At 51.3% G+C, this 12,769-nt stretch overlaps 1 protein-coding gene across 1 annotated transcript in view; it reads right to left on the bottom strand.

Moving 5' to 3' along the window:
- EGR2 (early growth response 2) overlaps positions 1 to 12,769 on the bottom strand; it is a 335,026-nt gene that overhangs the window by 161,249 nt on the left and 161,008 nt on the right. The gene's annotated exons all lie outside the window — the stretch shown is intronic.

Raw genomic sequence — 12,769 nt, 5'->3', positions numbered from 1 at the left:
GCAGGGAACAGGTAGCATGATACTCCATGGAGGGCAGAGCCAGACTCCATCCTGCGGTGACTTAGGCTGCAAACTGCTGGTAGTGCTGGTGCTGGTGATTCAAGTGGTGGGTGGAGGGTCCAGGCCGTCTCCTGCAAAGCCTTGGACGGCTGCCCACTGGGGATGTTGCTGATGACAGATGTAGTGGCACCAACTGGGCATGTGGCAGTGCATATGGCAGTGCAGGTGGAGGTGCCTGCGTCGGTGTCTGCGGCTGAGATGCTGCCGGTGCTGGCCTTGGTACAGGTGCTGGTAGTAGTGGAGGGAGACACCAGGCCGTCTTCTGCAGCCTCGGACGGCTGCCCACTGGGGATGCTGTTGCTGACTGTTGTTGTGGCAGCGACGGTGCAGGTGGCGGTGCAGATGGCAGTGCATGTGACGGTGCCTGCGGCGGTGCTTTCCGCGGAACAGGTTGCTAGGCTGTCAGGACTAATGGTGGGCACTAGTCCCTCACCTGGAGGCTCCGAGACCTGAAGTGCCTTGCCTTGGGTTTTCTAGCACTTCCCCACCTTGGCAGACATTGCTGGGACCTTGGCACTGGCAGATGCAGTTTTGGAGGAGGCCTTGCTGGGTGGCCGTGCTGCATGCTGGCCCCTTCTTCACCTTGGCAGGTGGCAGACTCAGTTGGTCCTTTGCATTGGTTGGTGGCACACTGCCAGCCCTGATGGGTGCCCCCTTTGAAGGGGGGAGGCTGGACACAGGGACAATGGCTGCCAGAGCCTGAAATGCTCTCTGTTGGGCCGCCATGCCAGAATGAATGCCCTCCAGGTATGCATTTGTTTGTTGCAAATGCCTCTCGACACCCTGGATGGCATTCAGAATGGTTGACTGCCCAACAGTGAGGGATCTCAGGAGGTCAATAGCCTCGTCACTGAGGGCAGCAGGGCTGACTGGGGCAGGGCCTGAGGTGCCTGGGGTGAAGGAGATGCCCAACCTCCTGGGTGAGCGGGCTCGGGAAACACGCTGAGGAGCTGCTGGGAGGGCGGTGCTGGTAGCTTAGCTTACCTTAGCTCCTCCTCAGAAAACCTGGGGTGTCTTTGGGGTACCATGGATGTGGTGTGAGTGATATGTGTGAGGATGTGTGAGGTGATGTGTGGGGTGATGTGTTCGGGTGTATACTGCGATGTGTGTGGATGGTGTATGGGTGATGGTGTTCTGTGCCTCTGATTGAGTGGGTGCTCTTTGCTTGTCTCTCTGTGCTTGGTCTCTTTTTTCGTTGTAAGGGCTTGTTGGTAATGTGGGTATGTGTTTTATAGTGGTATGAGTGTGAGGGTGTGGTGTGTGTACGTGTGTCAGGTGTGTGTATTTTGTATTGTTCAATGTGGTGTGGTTTTGTAAATATGTGTGTATTTTGAGCGTGGTGGTGTGTACCGCCAATGGTTTACCGTGGTTGAAAGACCACTGCGTTGATTCGTGGGTCGTGATACTGTGGGAGTATTCCTGTTGGCGTAACGATGTGGGTTTTGCTATCGCCAGTTTATCACTGACCTTTGGTGTGGCGGACTTGTGTGGGTGTCTGTATTATGCCAGAATTCTCAGTGCGGGTCATAATACCGGTGGCGGATTACCGCCGCGGTCACGGTATGTTGGCGGCGGTCGGCACGGCAGTAGGCGGCATTTACCACCAGGGTTGGAATGAGGGCCATAATCATTAGTATAACACATCACTACATTTGTCTTAACACAAACACTTCAATTAACGTTAATACGCAAATAATAACAATTCATAATAACACTTTGTGATTAATGGCGGAAACTCAGGTGGGAAATTTGCCTAAGTCACATATTATTTTCTATGCTAGCCCATTTTTATGTAAACTCTTAACCCAAATTACCTTAATATCCATTAGTAATAAACTCAGCTCACAGCTCACAGCTTCATAATTGCATAATTTCAGTGGGCCTGGACATGGGTTGAAGCCATGTAGGTTCATATCAGGGAGCCAGGGCTGAATCTGTGTTTATTGGAGCTGTTAGCAAACAAGAGGAATCCAGCACTTTTATGCTAACATGTCCTACTGTACAGTGACTAGCACCCAAAAGTTATTTTTCACTGTGGCACGCCTAGGTGTCCTATACAGAAAACCAAACCAGATTACAGATTAAAATACTAATACTGTATCACCGGAGTAGGACTAGCTACAAAAATAATTAAACAACAATTTTTAATAATTCTTAAAAATCCAATGATATGGGAAAAGCAGATTGTGGTATAATACATCTGTCTTTGGGTGTTACATATAATACTTGGGGCATAATTCAAAGGGCTGATGGAAAATGGGTTACTGGTAATGGCAGGTAAGTACCTACACTTAGCAATAGGTCACTAACCTCCACTTAGGTCTAGTTAGGTCTCAGTAAATTAAACCTAGCTCAACCCTAGGTAGCTTGGCAACGAGCGACATGGCTTAATTTAGGAGACAGAGTGTAAAGCATTCAAATATCACAAAACAATAATTAAATAAAACACAGGAAACAGTTTACAAATCTAAAATCAATTTATAACAATAGATTATATTTTTATCTTTAAAATGACACAAAAACGAATAAAATAGGATAAGGGGAACCGGAGATATGAATTTTTAAAGAATTATTGTTTTCTAGTGCATAGAAACAAGAAGCGCCAATCTGGTCATCTGGTCGCACCTCGACCGGGGCAAAGTCAAAGTTTAAGGCCGAACGCGATGGAGCCCGGCTCGGCTACAGTCCGCGTGAGGCCTCGTCAAAAGTTTACCTTAGGACCTAGTCATTTTTCTGAAGATTTTCTTCAACGGGACGAAACTGCCAGTCCAATCCGACCTCCTGGAACTCTTCTTCGGATACGCGTCGCTGGAGCCCTGGTGGAGATTTTTACCTTCGGACTTAGTCGTTTTTTCGAGGTGAAAATCCTTCGACTGGGGCAAACCTGGATCTTGACCCGACGTCCTTGGAGCCCTCCTCCGATACGCTAGCTGGAACGTCCCGGTCAACTTCCTACGTTCGGACTTAGTCTCTTTTTTGGAGATTTTCTTCACCGGGACAAACCTGCAAGTCAGGCCGGGTCGCGGTTGAGGCAAGCCGGCTAGAGTTGCCACGGCGGGTCGGTCCCTCTATGGAGCTTTTTTCCAAAAGTTCTCCAAAGTTCTCCAAACTTCTGGATCTTCTTCCAGATGTTCTTTTAAGGTTCTTTAGGGGGCCACAGCTCACCCCAAGGTTCCAGAAGCTCTGAGATGCTCCTTGGGGTGTGGACTACAACTCCCAGAATGCACCTGGCGCAAACTCCTTTTTGGCCACTGGACAGTGGTCAGCTGGTTGTTTTTTTCAGGAGTTGGTGCAGGGGACGCTGGTTAGCAAGTTTTCACCTGTAGCAAACAGGGAGTCCCTCCTTGAACCAGTTGAAGCCAGGCAAAGTCCTTCTTGTGGTGAAGCTCAAGTGTGCATCTGGTGCAGTCCTTCAGAGTGCAGGGTCCAGGTGCAGGCCAGGGGTCCAGGAGGTCAGTCCATCTTCTTCTGTAGTTCTTCCCAGTAGGGATCTGGTAGGTAACTGAGGTGTGGGTGCAGGTCTGCCAGTTTTATCCCTGCTCCTGGGTAAAAAACAGGGTGGTCCTGGTTCTCCAATCAGGTGTAGGGTCCTTCCCCCTGTGATGACCACTTCCTGGGAAGTGTGGCAAAAATCAATCCCAGGGAGCAACATTCCTCAAAAATCCATCATGGCTGAAAGTGATTTTTGGAGGTTACATCTGGCTGAGCCCACCCACTGGTGTGGCTAAAAATCCTAAACACACCCCTCTCCTGCCCTCTCCTAATCTAATCAAGGGGGCACCTAATCGCCTGGGTTTACAGGATGTGAGGGTGTTGCTAGGTTGCTCCAAATGTCCTTCTCTGCCTTTGAAGACCAGTTTGGCAGCCCTCCCCTTTCCTGCTTCATCGTCTGCTGAGGGGAGATCTCCTCCCACAGGCACATCTCTGTGTAGGGCCAGGCCACTTCACACCTCATTAAGGCAGCCTGGCCAGGCTGCCAGAGGCTGGCCAATCAGAGCACAGCAGCAAAAACACTGCAGGGCTGAAGTTGGCAACTTTTCAGGTAAAGTTTAAAACTCTTTACCTGAACAAGTTATATTAAATCCCACAACTGGAAGTTGTGGGATTTATTATAACAATTAATTTGATAACAAACTTCTGGGATCTGTTACTTAAGGGGACTTTTAAAATTAAAATAAAGTCTCCCCATTTTAGCCTATGGAGGCCATTCACTACAATGAGGGAAAAACAAATTTGGCTGTTTGACCTCACCAGGGCTTATAAAACTATTTTTATAAGATCCCTGCTTATAGTTACATGGCACCCAGCCCTAGGGGCACATAGGGCACACCTTAGGGGTGACATATGTAAAAATAAGGGAGTTTAAGACTTTGGAACTACTTTTAATTCCAAAGTCGAATTTACATGTAACTTTAATTTAAAAGCAGCCAGCAAGGCAGGCCTGCCTTTGAAATGACACTGGGCACCTCAGCAAGGCACCCACGGGTGCACTGCCTATGCTGGGGTCCCTAAACCTACATGCTGTACCATATACTAGGGACTAATAGGTAGGTTGACTTAGCCAATTATAATTAGCCTAATTTGCATACTGAGTTTATACAGAGCAGTCGCAGTACCCAGGGCACCATCAGAGTCAGGAAAACACCAGTAAAAAGTGGAAAATGGGGGCAAAAAGTTAGGGGGCCTCTGCAATCAGCCCTGTTCTCTCACACAAGCCCTCCCCAGCCCACACGCCCAGGAGACTCAGCCCAACCCTGGCATCCTGGCTTGTCAGACGAGGTAAGGCTTTCCCTTTGCAGGGCCTACTCTGCCTTACATCCTCCTGCCATGGTCACTCCCTCTGGGTAGTGAATCCATCCCAACAGTGAAAGGACCCATCTCAAACTGAAACTTCCCTCTAGGGGGGTCTTCCTCCTCTCTCTCCGCCAACTTGGGTAGTGAGGTGCCCACCTCCTTTACCCCTAACTTTGCTAGGGCAACACCTAGCTTACCCAAAGAGGTCACCCAACACTTGAGCAACCCCACCATGACCAACAGGGTCAGGGGCCTACTTTGCTTTTGGCCCTGGGGTCTGCCTCACAGGCCAAGTGCAGTACTGCCAGGAAGGCTAGCACCCAGCAGAGGCCACTGACAGCTGTCAGTACCCAGAACCACACCCTAAGCTCGCCACTGACAGGTGGCTGAGCTGCTTTAGGGGCAACTGTGGGGTCCTGGAACCCCTTTTGCTGTCTAGAGTGGGGGGCTACCACCTCCTGTGGCAGACACCCTCCTTCCACTTTCCCCTCTGTCAGTGCAGGGGCAACACCCTGCATCTGGACAGCTGCCTGACTATTCAGGACTTCCTTGGGGTCAGGTGAGGCCTCACCAGTGCCAACTCTGGGCTCCCCCCTTACTGGGGCAGAAGGCCTTTGTCTCCCTGGAACTCTCTTTAAGAGTGGCCCACCCTTCCTTTTCTTCTTTCCTTTTCATGGGGACCCCTGTCTCCTAACTGTAGGGACTGACTCCCCAGAACTTTGGGTTGGAGGGGTGCCCTGGGCGACCACCCCATCTGGGACCAGACTCACCTCTGGGAGGTAATTGCCCAGTATACAATCTAGGGGAGGTCACCACTGACTACCACCCTAAACCAGCCAAGGATACCCTCCCTCGCTTGGGGCACTATGGCTACAGGTTTGGAGGTGACCTCCCCTGTGGCTATCCTGATTTTCCTGGTCTCTCCTGGGACATACATGTTTGGGGGTCACTAACCGGTCACTCACTATAGTGTGACTGGCAAAGGTGTCTCTCATGTCAGTGATAGGGATCCCATTCATCTGAATGGGGTGGAAGTGCCTACTCCCATCCTCAGGATCACCAGCTTACCATCTGGTCCTGTCTCCCAGCCCAATGCTACGAGGACTTCATCATCTGAGGAGTCCTCCTCCATGGCTACACTGGACAGCCCAGTGCTACCCACCTTCTTTGGACAGGCTACATCTCCTCTGAAGTGACCTGTCTGCTGAGAGTTGAAGCAAGCCGTACTGTCCAAGAGCTTTTTTAACCCTGGGTCTCCCTGTCTCTGCTTGTCAGAGTGGGAGTGGGATTTACTCTCCTCCTTCTTAGGGTTCTGGGGTACAGAGGGAGTCTCTGTGGTGGGCTTACCACCTCCCTCCTTAGGTTTTTGGGGTCCTGACCCCCCCCTTCTTGGAGTCTCCCCCCTGGGACTTGACAACCACCCTGGTTCTCAACCACTCATCAGCTGCTTCCCCCAGCTCTCTAGGGTTGGTCAGCTTAGAGCCCACTAGATGCTGGCTTAAACTTTCTTGGATACAATTGGTCAAGATGTGCTCTCTCATGATCAGATTGTATAACCCCTCATATGTATTTACTTTGTTACCATGAATACAGCCAACAAAGTGCCTTGAGTGAGGTGTCTACAAAGTCAACCCAAGACTGGGTATTGACCTTCTGGGTGTCCCTGAACTTCATACTATACTGCTCTGGGGTCAGACCAAACTTTTTAGTTAAGCATCTCTTTATAATGGGGTATGAATCTGCCTCCTCCCCACTTAAGGTCATAAGCCTATCCCTCCCTGAGTTTGGGACCAACTCCCATAAAAGTGAACCACAGTATTGAGGCCTAACCCTTCTCATTTGGAGTGCCCTCTCAAAGGCCTCCAACCACCTGTCTATGTCATCCCCCTCTACACAGGCAGGAACCACTCCCTTGGGTAATCTGGGGCAAAAAACCCCACCCATGGACACCTCAGCTTCTCTGTCGCTGCCACCATCTCTTTTCTCTTCCCTTGCCCACTTTTTCTTTTCTAGGGCTAGCTTCTCTGCCTCCAAATCTATAAATGCTAGCTGGGCCTCCAGCTCTCTTTCCCTAAGGGACAGGTTCTCTCCTCCTGAAGGGACCCGCTTCCCCCAACTAGCTTTGGGTATGACCCTAGTGACTGTGTGCAGTGAGGACCGGTCTTCCTCCTCCTCACCTAGGCTCAGATGCCCTCCCTCCCCTGAGTGGTTGGAGCTAGCATCCTCTCCTGCTTCTTCCTCCTCTGGAGCGTCCTCTGAACCTACTTCTTAGGCCTCAGCCCATGCTGTCAGGGATTTAATCAGGACATGCTTCCTGAGGTCAGTGATTGCAGGCAACCCCCATGCAGTACACAACCCCCTAAGCTGGACTACTGTCAGTGTGGGTAGGCTAGCCAGATCAAGCTCCATGGTTCCCTAGCTTTGTGTCAACAAAAAACGTTTTGCAAAAATTGGAAACAAGAATTTAGAAAAATCACAAAAATTCAATAATTGAAATGAATCCAAATTAAAAATTAAAAACAATTTTTGCACTAGGACAATATAAAGGATTTTTAATTATTTGTTTTACTTAAAACTGTAATGTGATACTGAACAAAAGTACAGGATCCCACCACTGCACACCAAAAAGTTTGGAAAATGGGTTACGGGTAAGGGCAGGTAAGTACCTACACTTAGCAATAGGCCACTAACCTCCACTTAGGTCTCAGTAAATTAAACCTAGCTCAACCCTTGGTAGCTTGGCAATGAGCGATAAGGCTCAACTTAGGAGACAGAGTGTAAAGCATTCAAATGTCACAAAACAGTAATTAAATAAAACACAGGAAACAGTTTAAAAATCCAAAATCAATTTATATTATCTTTAAAATGACACAAAAACGAATAAAATCGGATAAAGGGAACCAGAGATATACATTTTTAAAGAATTATTGTTTTCTAGCGCTTAGAAAAGCACAAAAAGCACCAATCTGATCACCTGGTTGCACCTCATCTGGGGCAAAGTCAAAGTTTAAGGCCGACCGCGATGGAGTCCGGCTCAGCTACAGCCCACGGGAGGCCTTGGTCAAAAGTTTACCTTAGGACTTAGTCATTTTTCTGAAGATTTTCTTCAGCGGGACGAACCTGCCGATCCAATCCAACCTCCTGGAACTCTTCTTCGGATACACGTCGCGGGAGCCCTCGCTGGAGATTTTTACCTTCGGAGTTAGCCGTTTTTTCGAGGTGAAAATCATACACATACAAACACCACTCCCACACACCCAACACAATATAAAACACACACCCACATCACCCACAAACCCCTATGACCAAAAATTCTGAAAGAAGGCCAGAGAGACAGCACTTATTAGACAATCCCACCACACAGAGGCACACAGAGGCACACAACACCATCACCCACACAACATCCACGCACAAAACACCACACACCACTACACATCACTACACTCATCACCACATACACCACTTCACACATCACACACACCACCCCATGGCACGCCAAAGACACCCCCGCTTTTCCGAAGAGGAGCTCAGGGTCATGGTGGAGGAAATCGTACGGGTAGAGCCACAGCTATTTGGCTCACAGGTGCAGCACACATCCATAGCCAGGAAGATGGAGCTATGGCGCAGAATAGTCGACAGGGTCAACGCAGTGGGACAACACCCAAGAAATCGGGAGGACATCAGGAAGAGGTGGAACGACCTACGGGGGAAGGTGCGTTCAGCGGTCTCCAGGCACAACATCGCGGTACAGCGGACTGGCGCCGGACCCCCACCTCCTCCCCCACAACTAACAACATGGGAGGAGCAAGTCTTGACCAACATGCATCCAGATGGCCTCGGAGGAGTCGGTGGAGGAATGGACACTGGTAAGTCTAATCTTAACTATCATACCCACCACCCCAACAACAACAGAGACCTGGGGGCAGTGGTAGTGGGCACACGGTCCAGGGGACGGAGGCACAGTAACACAGGGGAACTGGGAGGGCTGCTGTGCGACAGGGGGCGGACAGGCCAAGGGAACCCACTCTTCACGAGGCCCTATCCTCCATCATGGGAGCATATCACCACTCCCAGGAGACGATGGCGACGGTCCTGGTCAAGTTTCAGGAGACCCAGCGCCTGCAGGAGGAACAGTATTTGGGCTTCAGGGAGGTGCTCAGGACCATCAGCTCCGCCTTGGGCAACATCGTAGGGGTGCTGAAGGATATACAGCAGACCTTGAGGGACACCGTGGCACTCCAAGGGGCCCCTGACACTAGCCAGGACGATGAACTGCCCACCACCTCCGCCGGCGCTAGTGGTCCCTGAGATCCAGGAACAGGACAGAGCAAGATGGCAAGACCCCCGCCAGGAAATGAGACCACCCTGATTGTCCCCCCACCGTCCCACTTTGATACCCTGTCCATACTTTAACTGCCCCAGCTCCACTTCCTATGCCCAGATGGGCAGTGCACCTGTGAGACTAATAGACTGGACTCTGCCATGAACATTCCTCCACCATCACCCATCACCATTTAACTACCCCCCTCCATTTTTGAGCACTTAAATAAACACCCTTGAACCACAAAACATTCTGGAGTCAGTCTATGATTTTGTAAAATGTATTATCAATGACAGTGTCAAAATGCTTTTTTAGTTGTTAAGGCAACATACCAATGTCACACATCACAAGTCCTTGAAGGATGCATGCAGATGACACACGTTGGTAACCACACCTGTGAAACCGTAATGGAAAGGAACAACTCAGTTACCAAATAATCCCAGTAAATTACACACAGGATAGAGTAAGACGTGTGACAGTGAATGTAATGTTAAAAATTAAAATGTTTTCACCTGTGTGTCACTGGAAATATTGCTGTATGACTGACTCCCTGTTGTCGTTGTCTTCTTCCTCAGCTTCCTCTTCATCACTGTCCACAGGCTCCACAGCTGCCATAACACCGTCATCTGGACCATCCTCCTGCAGAAAAGGCACCTGGCGTCGCAAAGCAAGATTGTGAAGCATCGAGCAGGCGATGATGATCTGGCACACCTTCTTCGGTGAGTAGAATAGGGAACCACCTGTCATATGGAGGCACTTGAACCTGGCCTTCAGGAGGCCGAAGGTGCGTTCGATCACCCTCCTAGTCCGCCCATGGGCCTCATTGTAGCGTTCCTCTGCCCTTGTCCTGGGATTCCTCACTGGGGTCAATTGCCAGGACAGGTTGGGGTAACCAGAGTCCCCTAATAGCCACACACGGTGCCTCTGGAGTTGACCCATCATATCAGGGATGCTGCTATTCCGCAGGATGTAGGCGTCATGCACTGAGCCAGGGAACATAGCATTTACCTGCGAGATGTACTGGTCTGCCAAACAGACCATCTGTACATTCATGGAATGATAACTCTTACGGTTCCTGTACAACTGTTCACTCCCGTGGGGGGGGGGACCAGAGCTACATGGGTCCCATCAATAGCACCTATGACGTTGGGGATATGTCCAAGGGCATAGAAGTCACCTTTCACTGTAGCCAAATCTTCAACCTCAGGGAAAATGATGTATCGCCTTACGTGTTTCCGCAGGGCAGACAACACTCTGGACAGCACGTTGGAAAACATAGGCTGGGACATCCCTGATGCCATGGCCACTGTTGTCTGAAAAGACCCACTTGAAAGGAAATGGAGCACTGACAGCACCTGCACGTCAGGGGGGATTCCAGTGGGATGGCGGATTGGTGACATCAGGTCTGGCTCCAACTGGGTACATAGTTCCTGGATTGTGGCACGGTCAAACCTGTAGGTGACGATTAAATCTCGCTCTTCCATTGTCAACAGGTCCACCAGCGGTCGGTACACCGGAGGATTCCGCCATCTTCTCAAATGTCCCAGCTGACGGCGCCTAGGAAGGACAACAGCGAGGGTCGAGTCAACTATTTTCCAGGTATGTACCCACAGTTACACAGAACACGACACCAAACACAAAACCCTTCCTGTATGTGTGTTGAGTGTAGGCTTAGCTATGTGTGACGCAGAAGTAAATGGAGCCATGTGGGCCCCTGAAATGGCGGCTGCCTGACCTCTAAACTGGGACAATGGGAATGTGGGGTAACTGCGTTGGCGTTGCACACCGTCTCTGTAGGCGGTCGTAGACCGCGGCGCAATGCTGCATTGGTTAACATTGGACCCTATGGGTCCCAGGAGCCAATGAGGAAGTGCGCCGGCGGTGATGATACGCACCGCCGCGGACGTCACCGCCGCAGACGTCACTGCCATTTTCTATCTGTTCAATCACTAGATACCTGATCTTCGACAGGAGAGGACCTACACTGCAAGTGCTGCTGTGACCTTGGTCTGGAAGCGACGATGGCTGCTGCGTCTGGGGAAAGGACCCCTGCCTTCACTGCTCAGGAGTTGGAGAAACTAGTAGACGGAGTCCTCCCCCAGTACACGCTACTCTACGGTCCTCTAGACCAACAGGTTAGTACACAGGGAGCACGTTGTATGGGCTAGGCCTGGGTGGAGAGGGCTGGTTGGAAGAGGGAAGGGGGCAGAGTTCAGGGAACATTAATGCATGTGAATGAATGTGCCACATGGCGAGGGTAGGGAGGGGGGCCACGCACATTGACGGTGCGGTTGTTGATGACTTCTCTTCTTCCTTTGTGCATGTCATGTAGGTCAGCGCCCACCAGAAGAAGGACATTTGGCGTGCCATCGCCAAGGACGTCTGGACCCTGGGGGTCCACCAGAGACAGAGCACCCACTGCCGGAAAAGATGAGAGGACATTCGCCGCTGGAGCAAGAAGACGGTGGAGGCTCAGCTGGGGATGGCCTCCCAACGTGAGGGGGTGCCCTTCGAACCATGACCCCCCTGATGTTCAGGATCCTGGCGGTGGCCTACCCGGAGTTGGATGGGCACTTGAGGGCATCACAGCAGACACAAGGGGGTGAGTACACTCTCATTCAGCTGACTTTGCGCGCAGTGGAGTTGTCTGGGTGGGGGAGGAGGGCTGTGGGTTTCCCTAGACCAGGGCGAGTTCCGTAGGCTAGGCCCCTCCGTAAGGCATGGCCCTGTGGCCCCCCACCCCACCTCTGTAGAGTGCCAAGTACAGCTATTCATGCCCCTGTGTCATCTATGTGTGCATATGTCGTCCATAGCCTTGTAGGCCATTTCCCAGGAATTGCACTGTGGAGCCCAAGAGCGTGGCGTAGTGCAGGCAGCCTCTGTGTCTGTCTTGTCCGCCAACGGTAGCAGTGATCCATGCACTCAACATGTCTTTCTTCTGTTTCCCCCCCCTTTTTTTTGGTCTTCCTGTTCTTGTGTGCGTTAGCATCATCAGGGGGAGGAGCAGTGGCACCGGAGCACGAGGGAGCTGCATCCCACATGGCCCTGGAGGGCGAGACTACGGAGTCTGAATTCACTAGTGGGACGGAGGGCGAGGGGAGCTCCACGGCGGGGACAGGAGCTGAGACCAGCGACACAGACTCGTCCTCTGATGGGAGCTCCCTTGTGGTGGCGGCAACATCTGTGCCCCCCGCATCTACAGGTACAGCCGCCACCCCCCTTACCAGCACTGCCCTCCCAGCAGCCCCTTAGCCTTCGCCGCGTGTCCTCTCACCCAGGAGGGTGGGCATCACCTTCGCCCCAGGCACCTCATGCCCTGCCCCAGTCACCCCTGCTGCCCTCAGTGAGGAGGTCATTGACCTCCTCAGGTCCCTCACTGTTGGGCAGTCTATCATTTTGAATGCCATCCAGGGTGTAGAAAGGCAGTTGCAACAAACTAATGCATTCCTGGAAGGCATTCATTCTGGTCAGGCGACCCTTCACCGAGCTTTTCAAACTCTGGCCTCAGTACTGATGGCAGCCATTGTCCCCATCTCTAGCCTCCCCCCTCCAACTTCCTCCACCCAGACCCAATCCCCTGTACCTCTGCCTATC

The sequence above is a fragment of the Pleurodeles waltl genome, chromosome 6, assembly GCF_031143425.1.
Source record: "Pleurodeles waltl isolate 20211129_DDA chromosome 6, aPleWal1.hap1.20221129, whole genome shotgun sequence".
Taxonomy (NCBI): domain Eukaryota; kingdom Metazoa; phylum Chordata; class Amphibia; order Caudata; family Salamandridae; genus Pleurodeles; species Pleurodeles waltl.
This window is presented reverse-complemented; position numbering and strand designations above follow the sequence as displayed.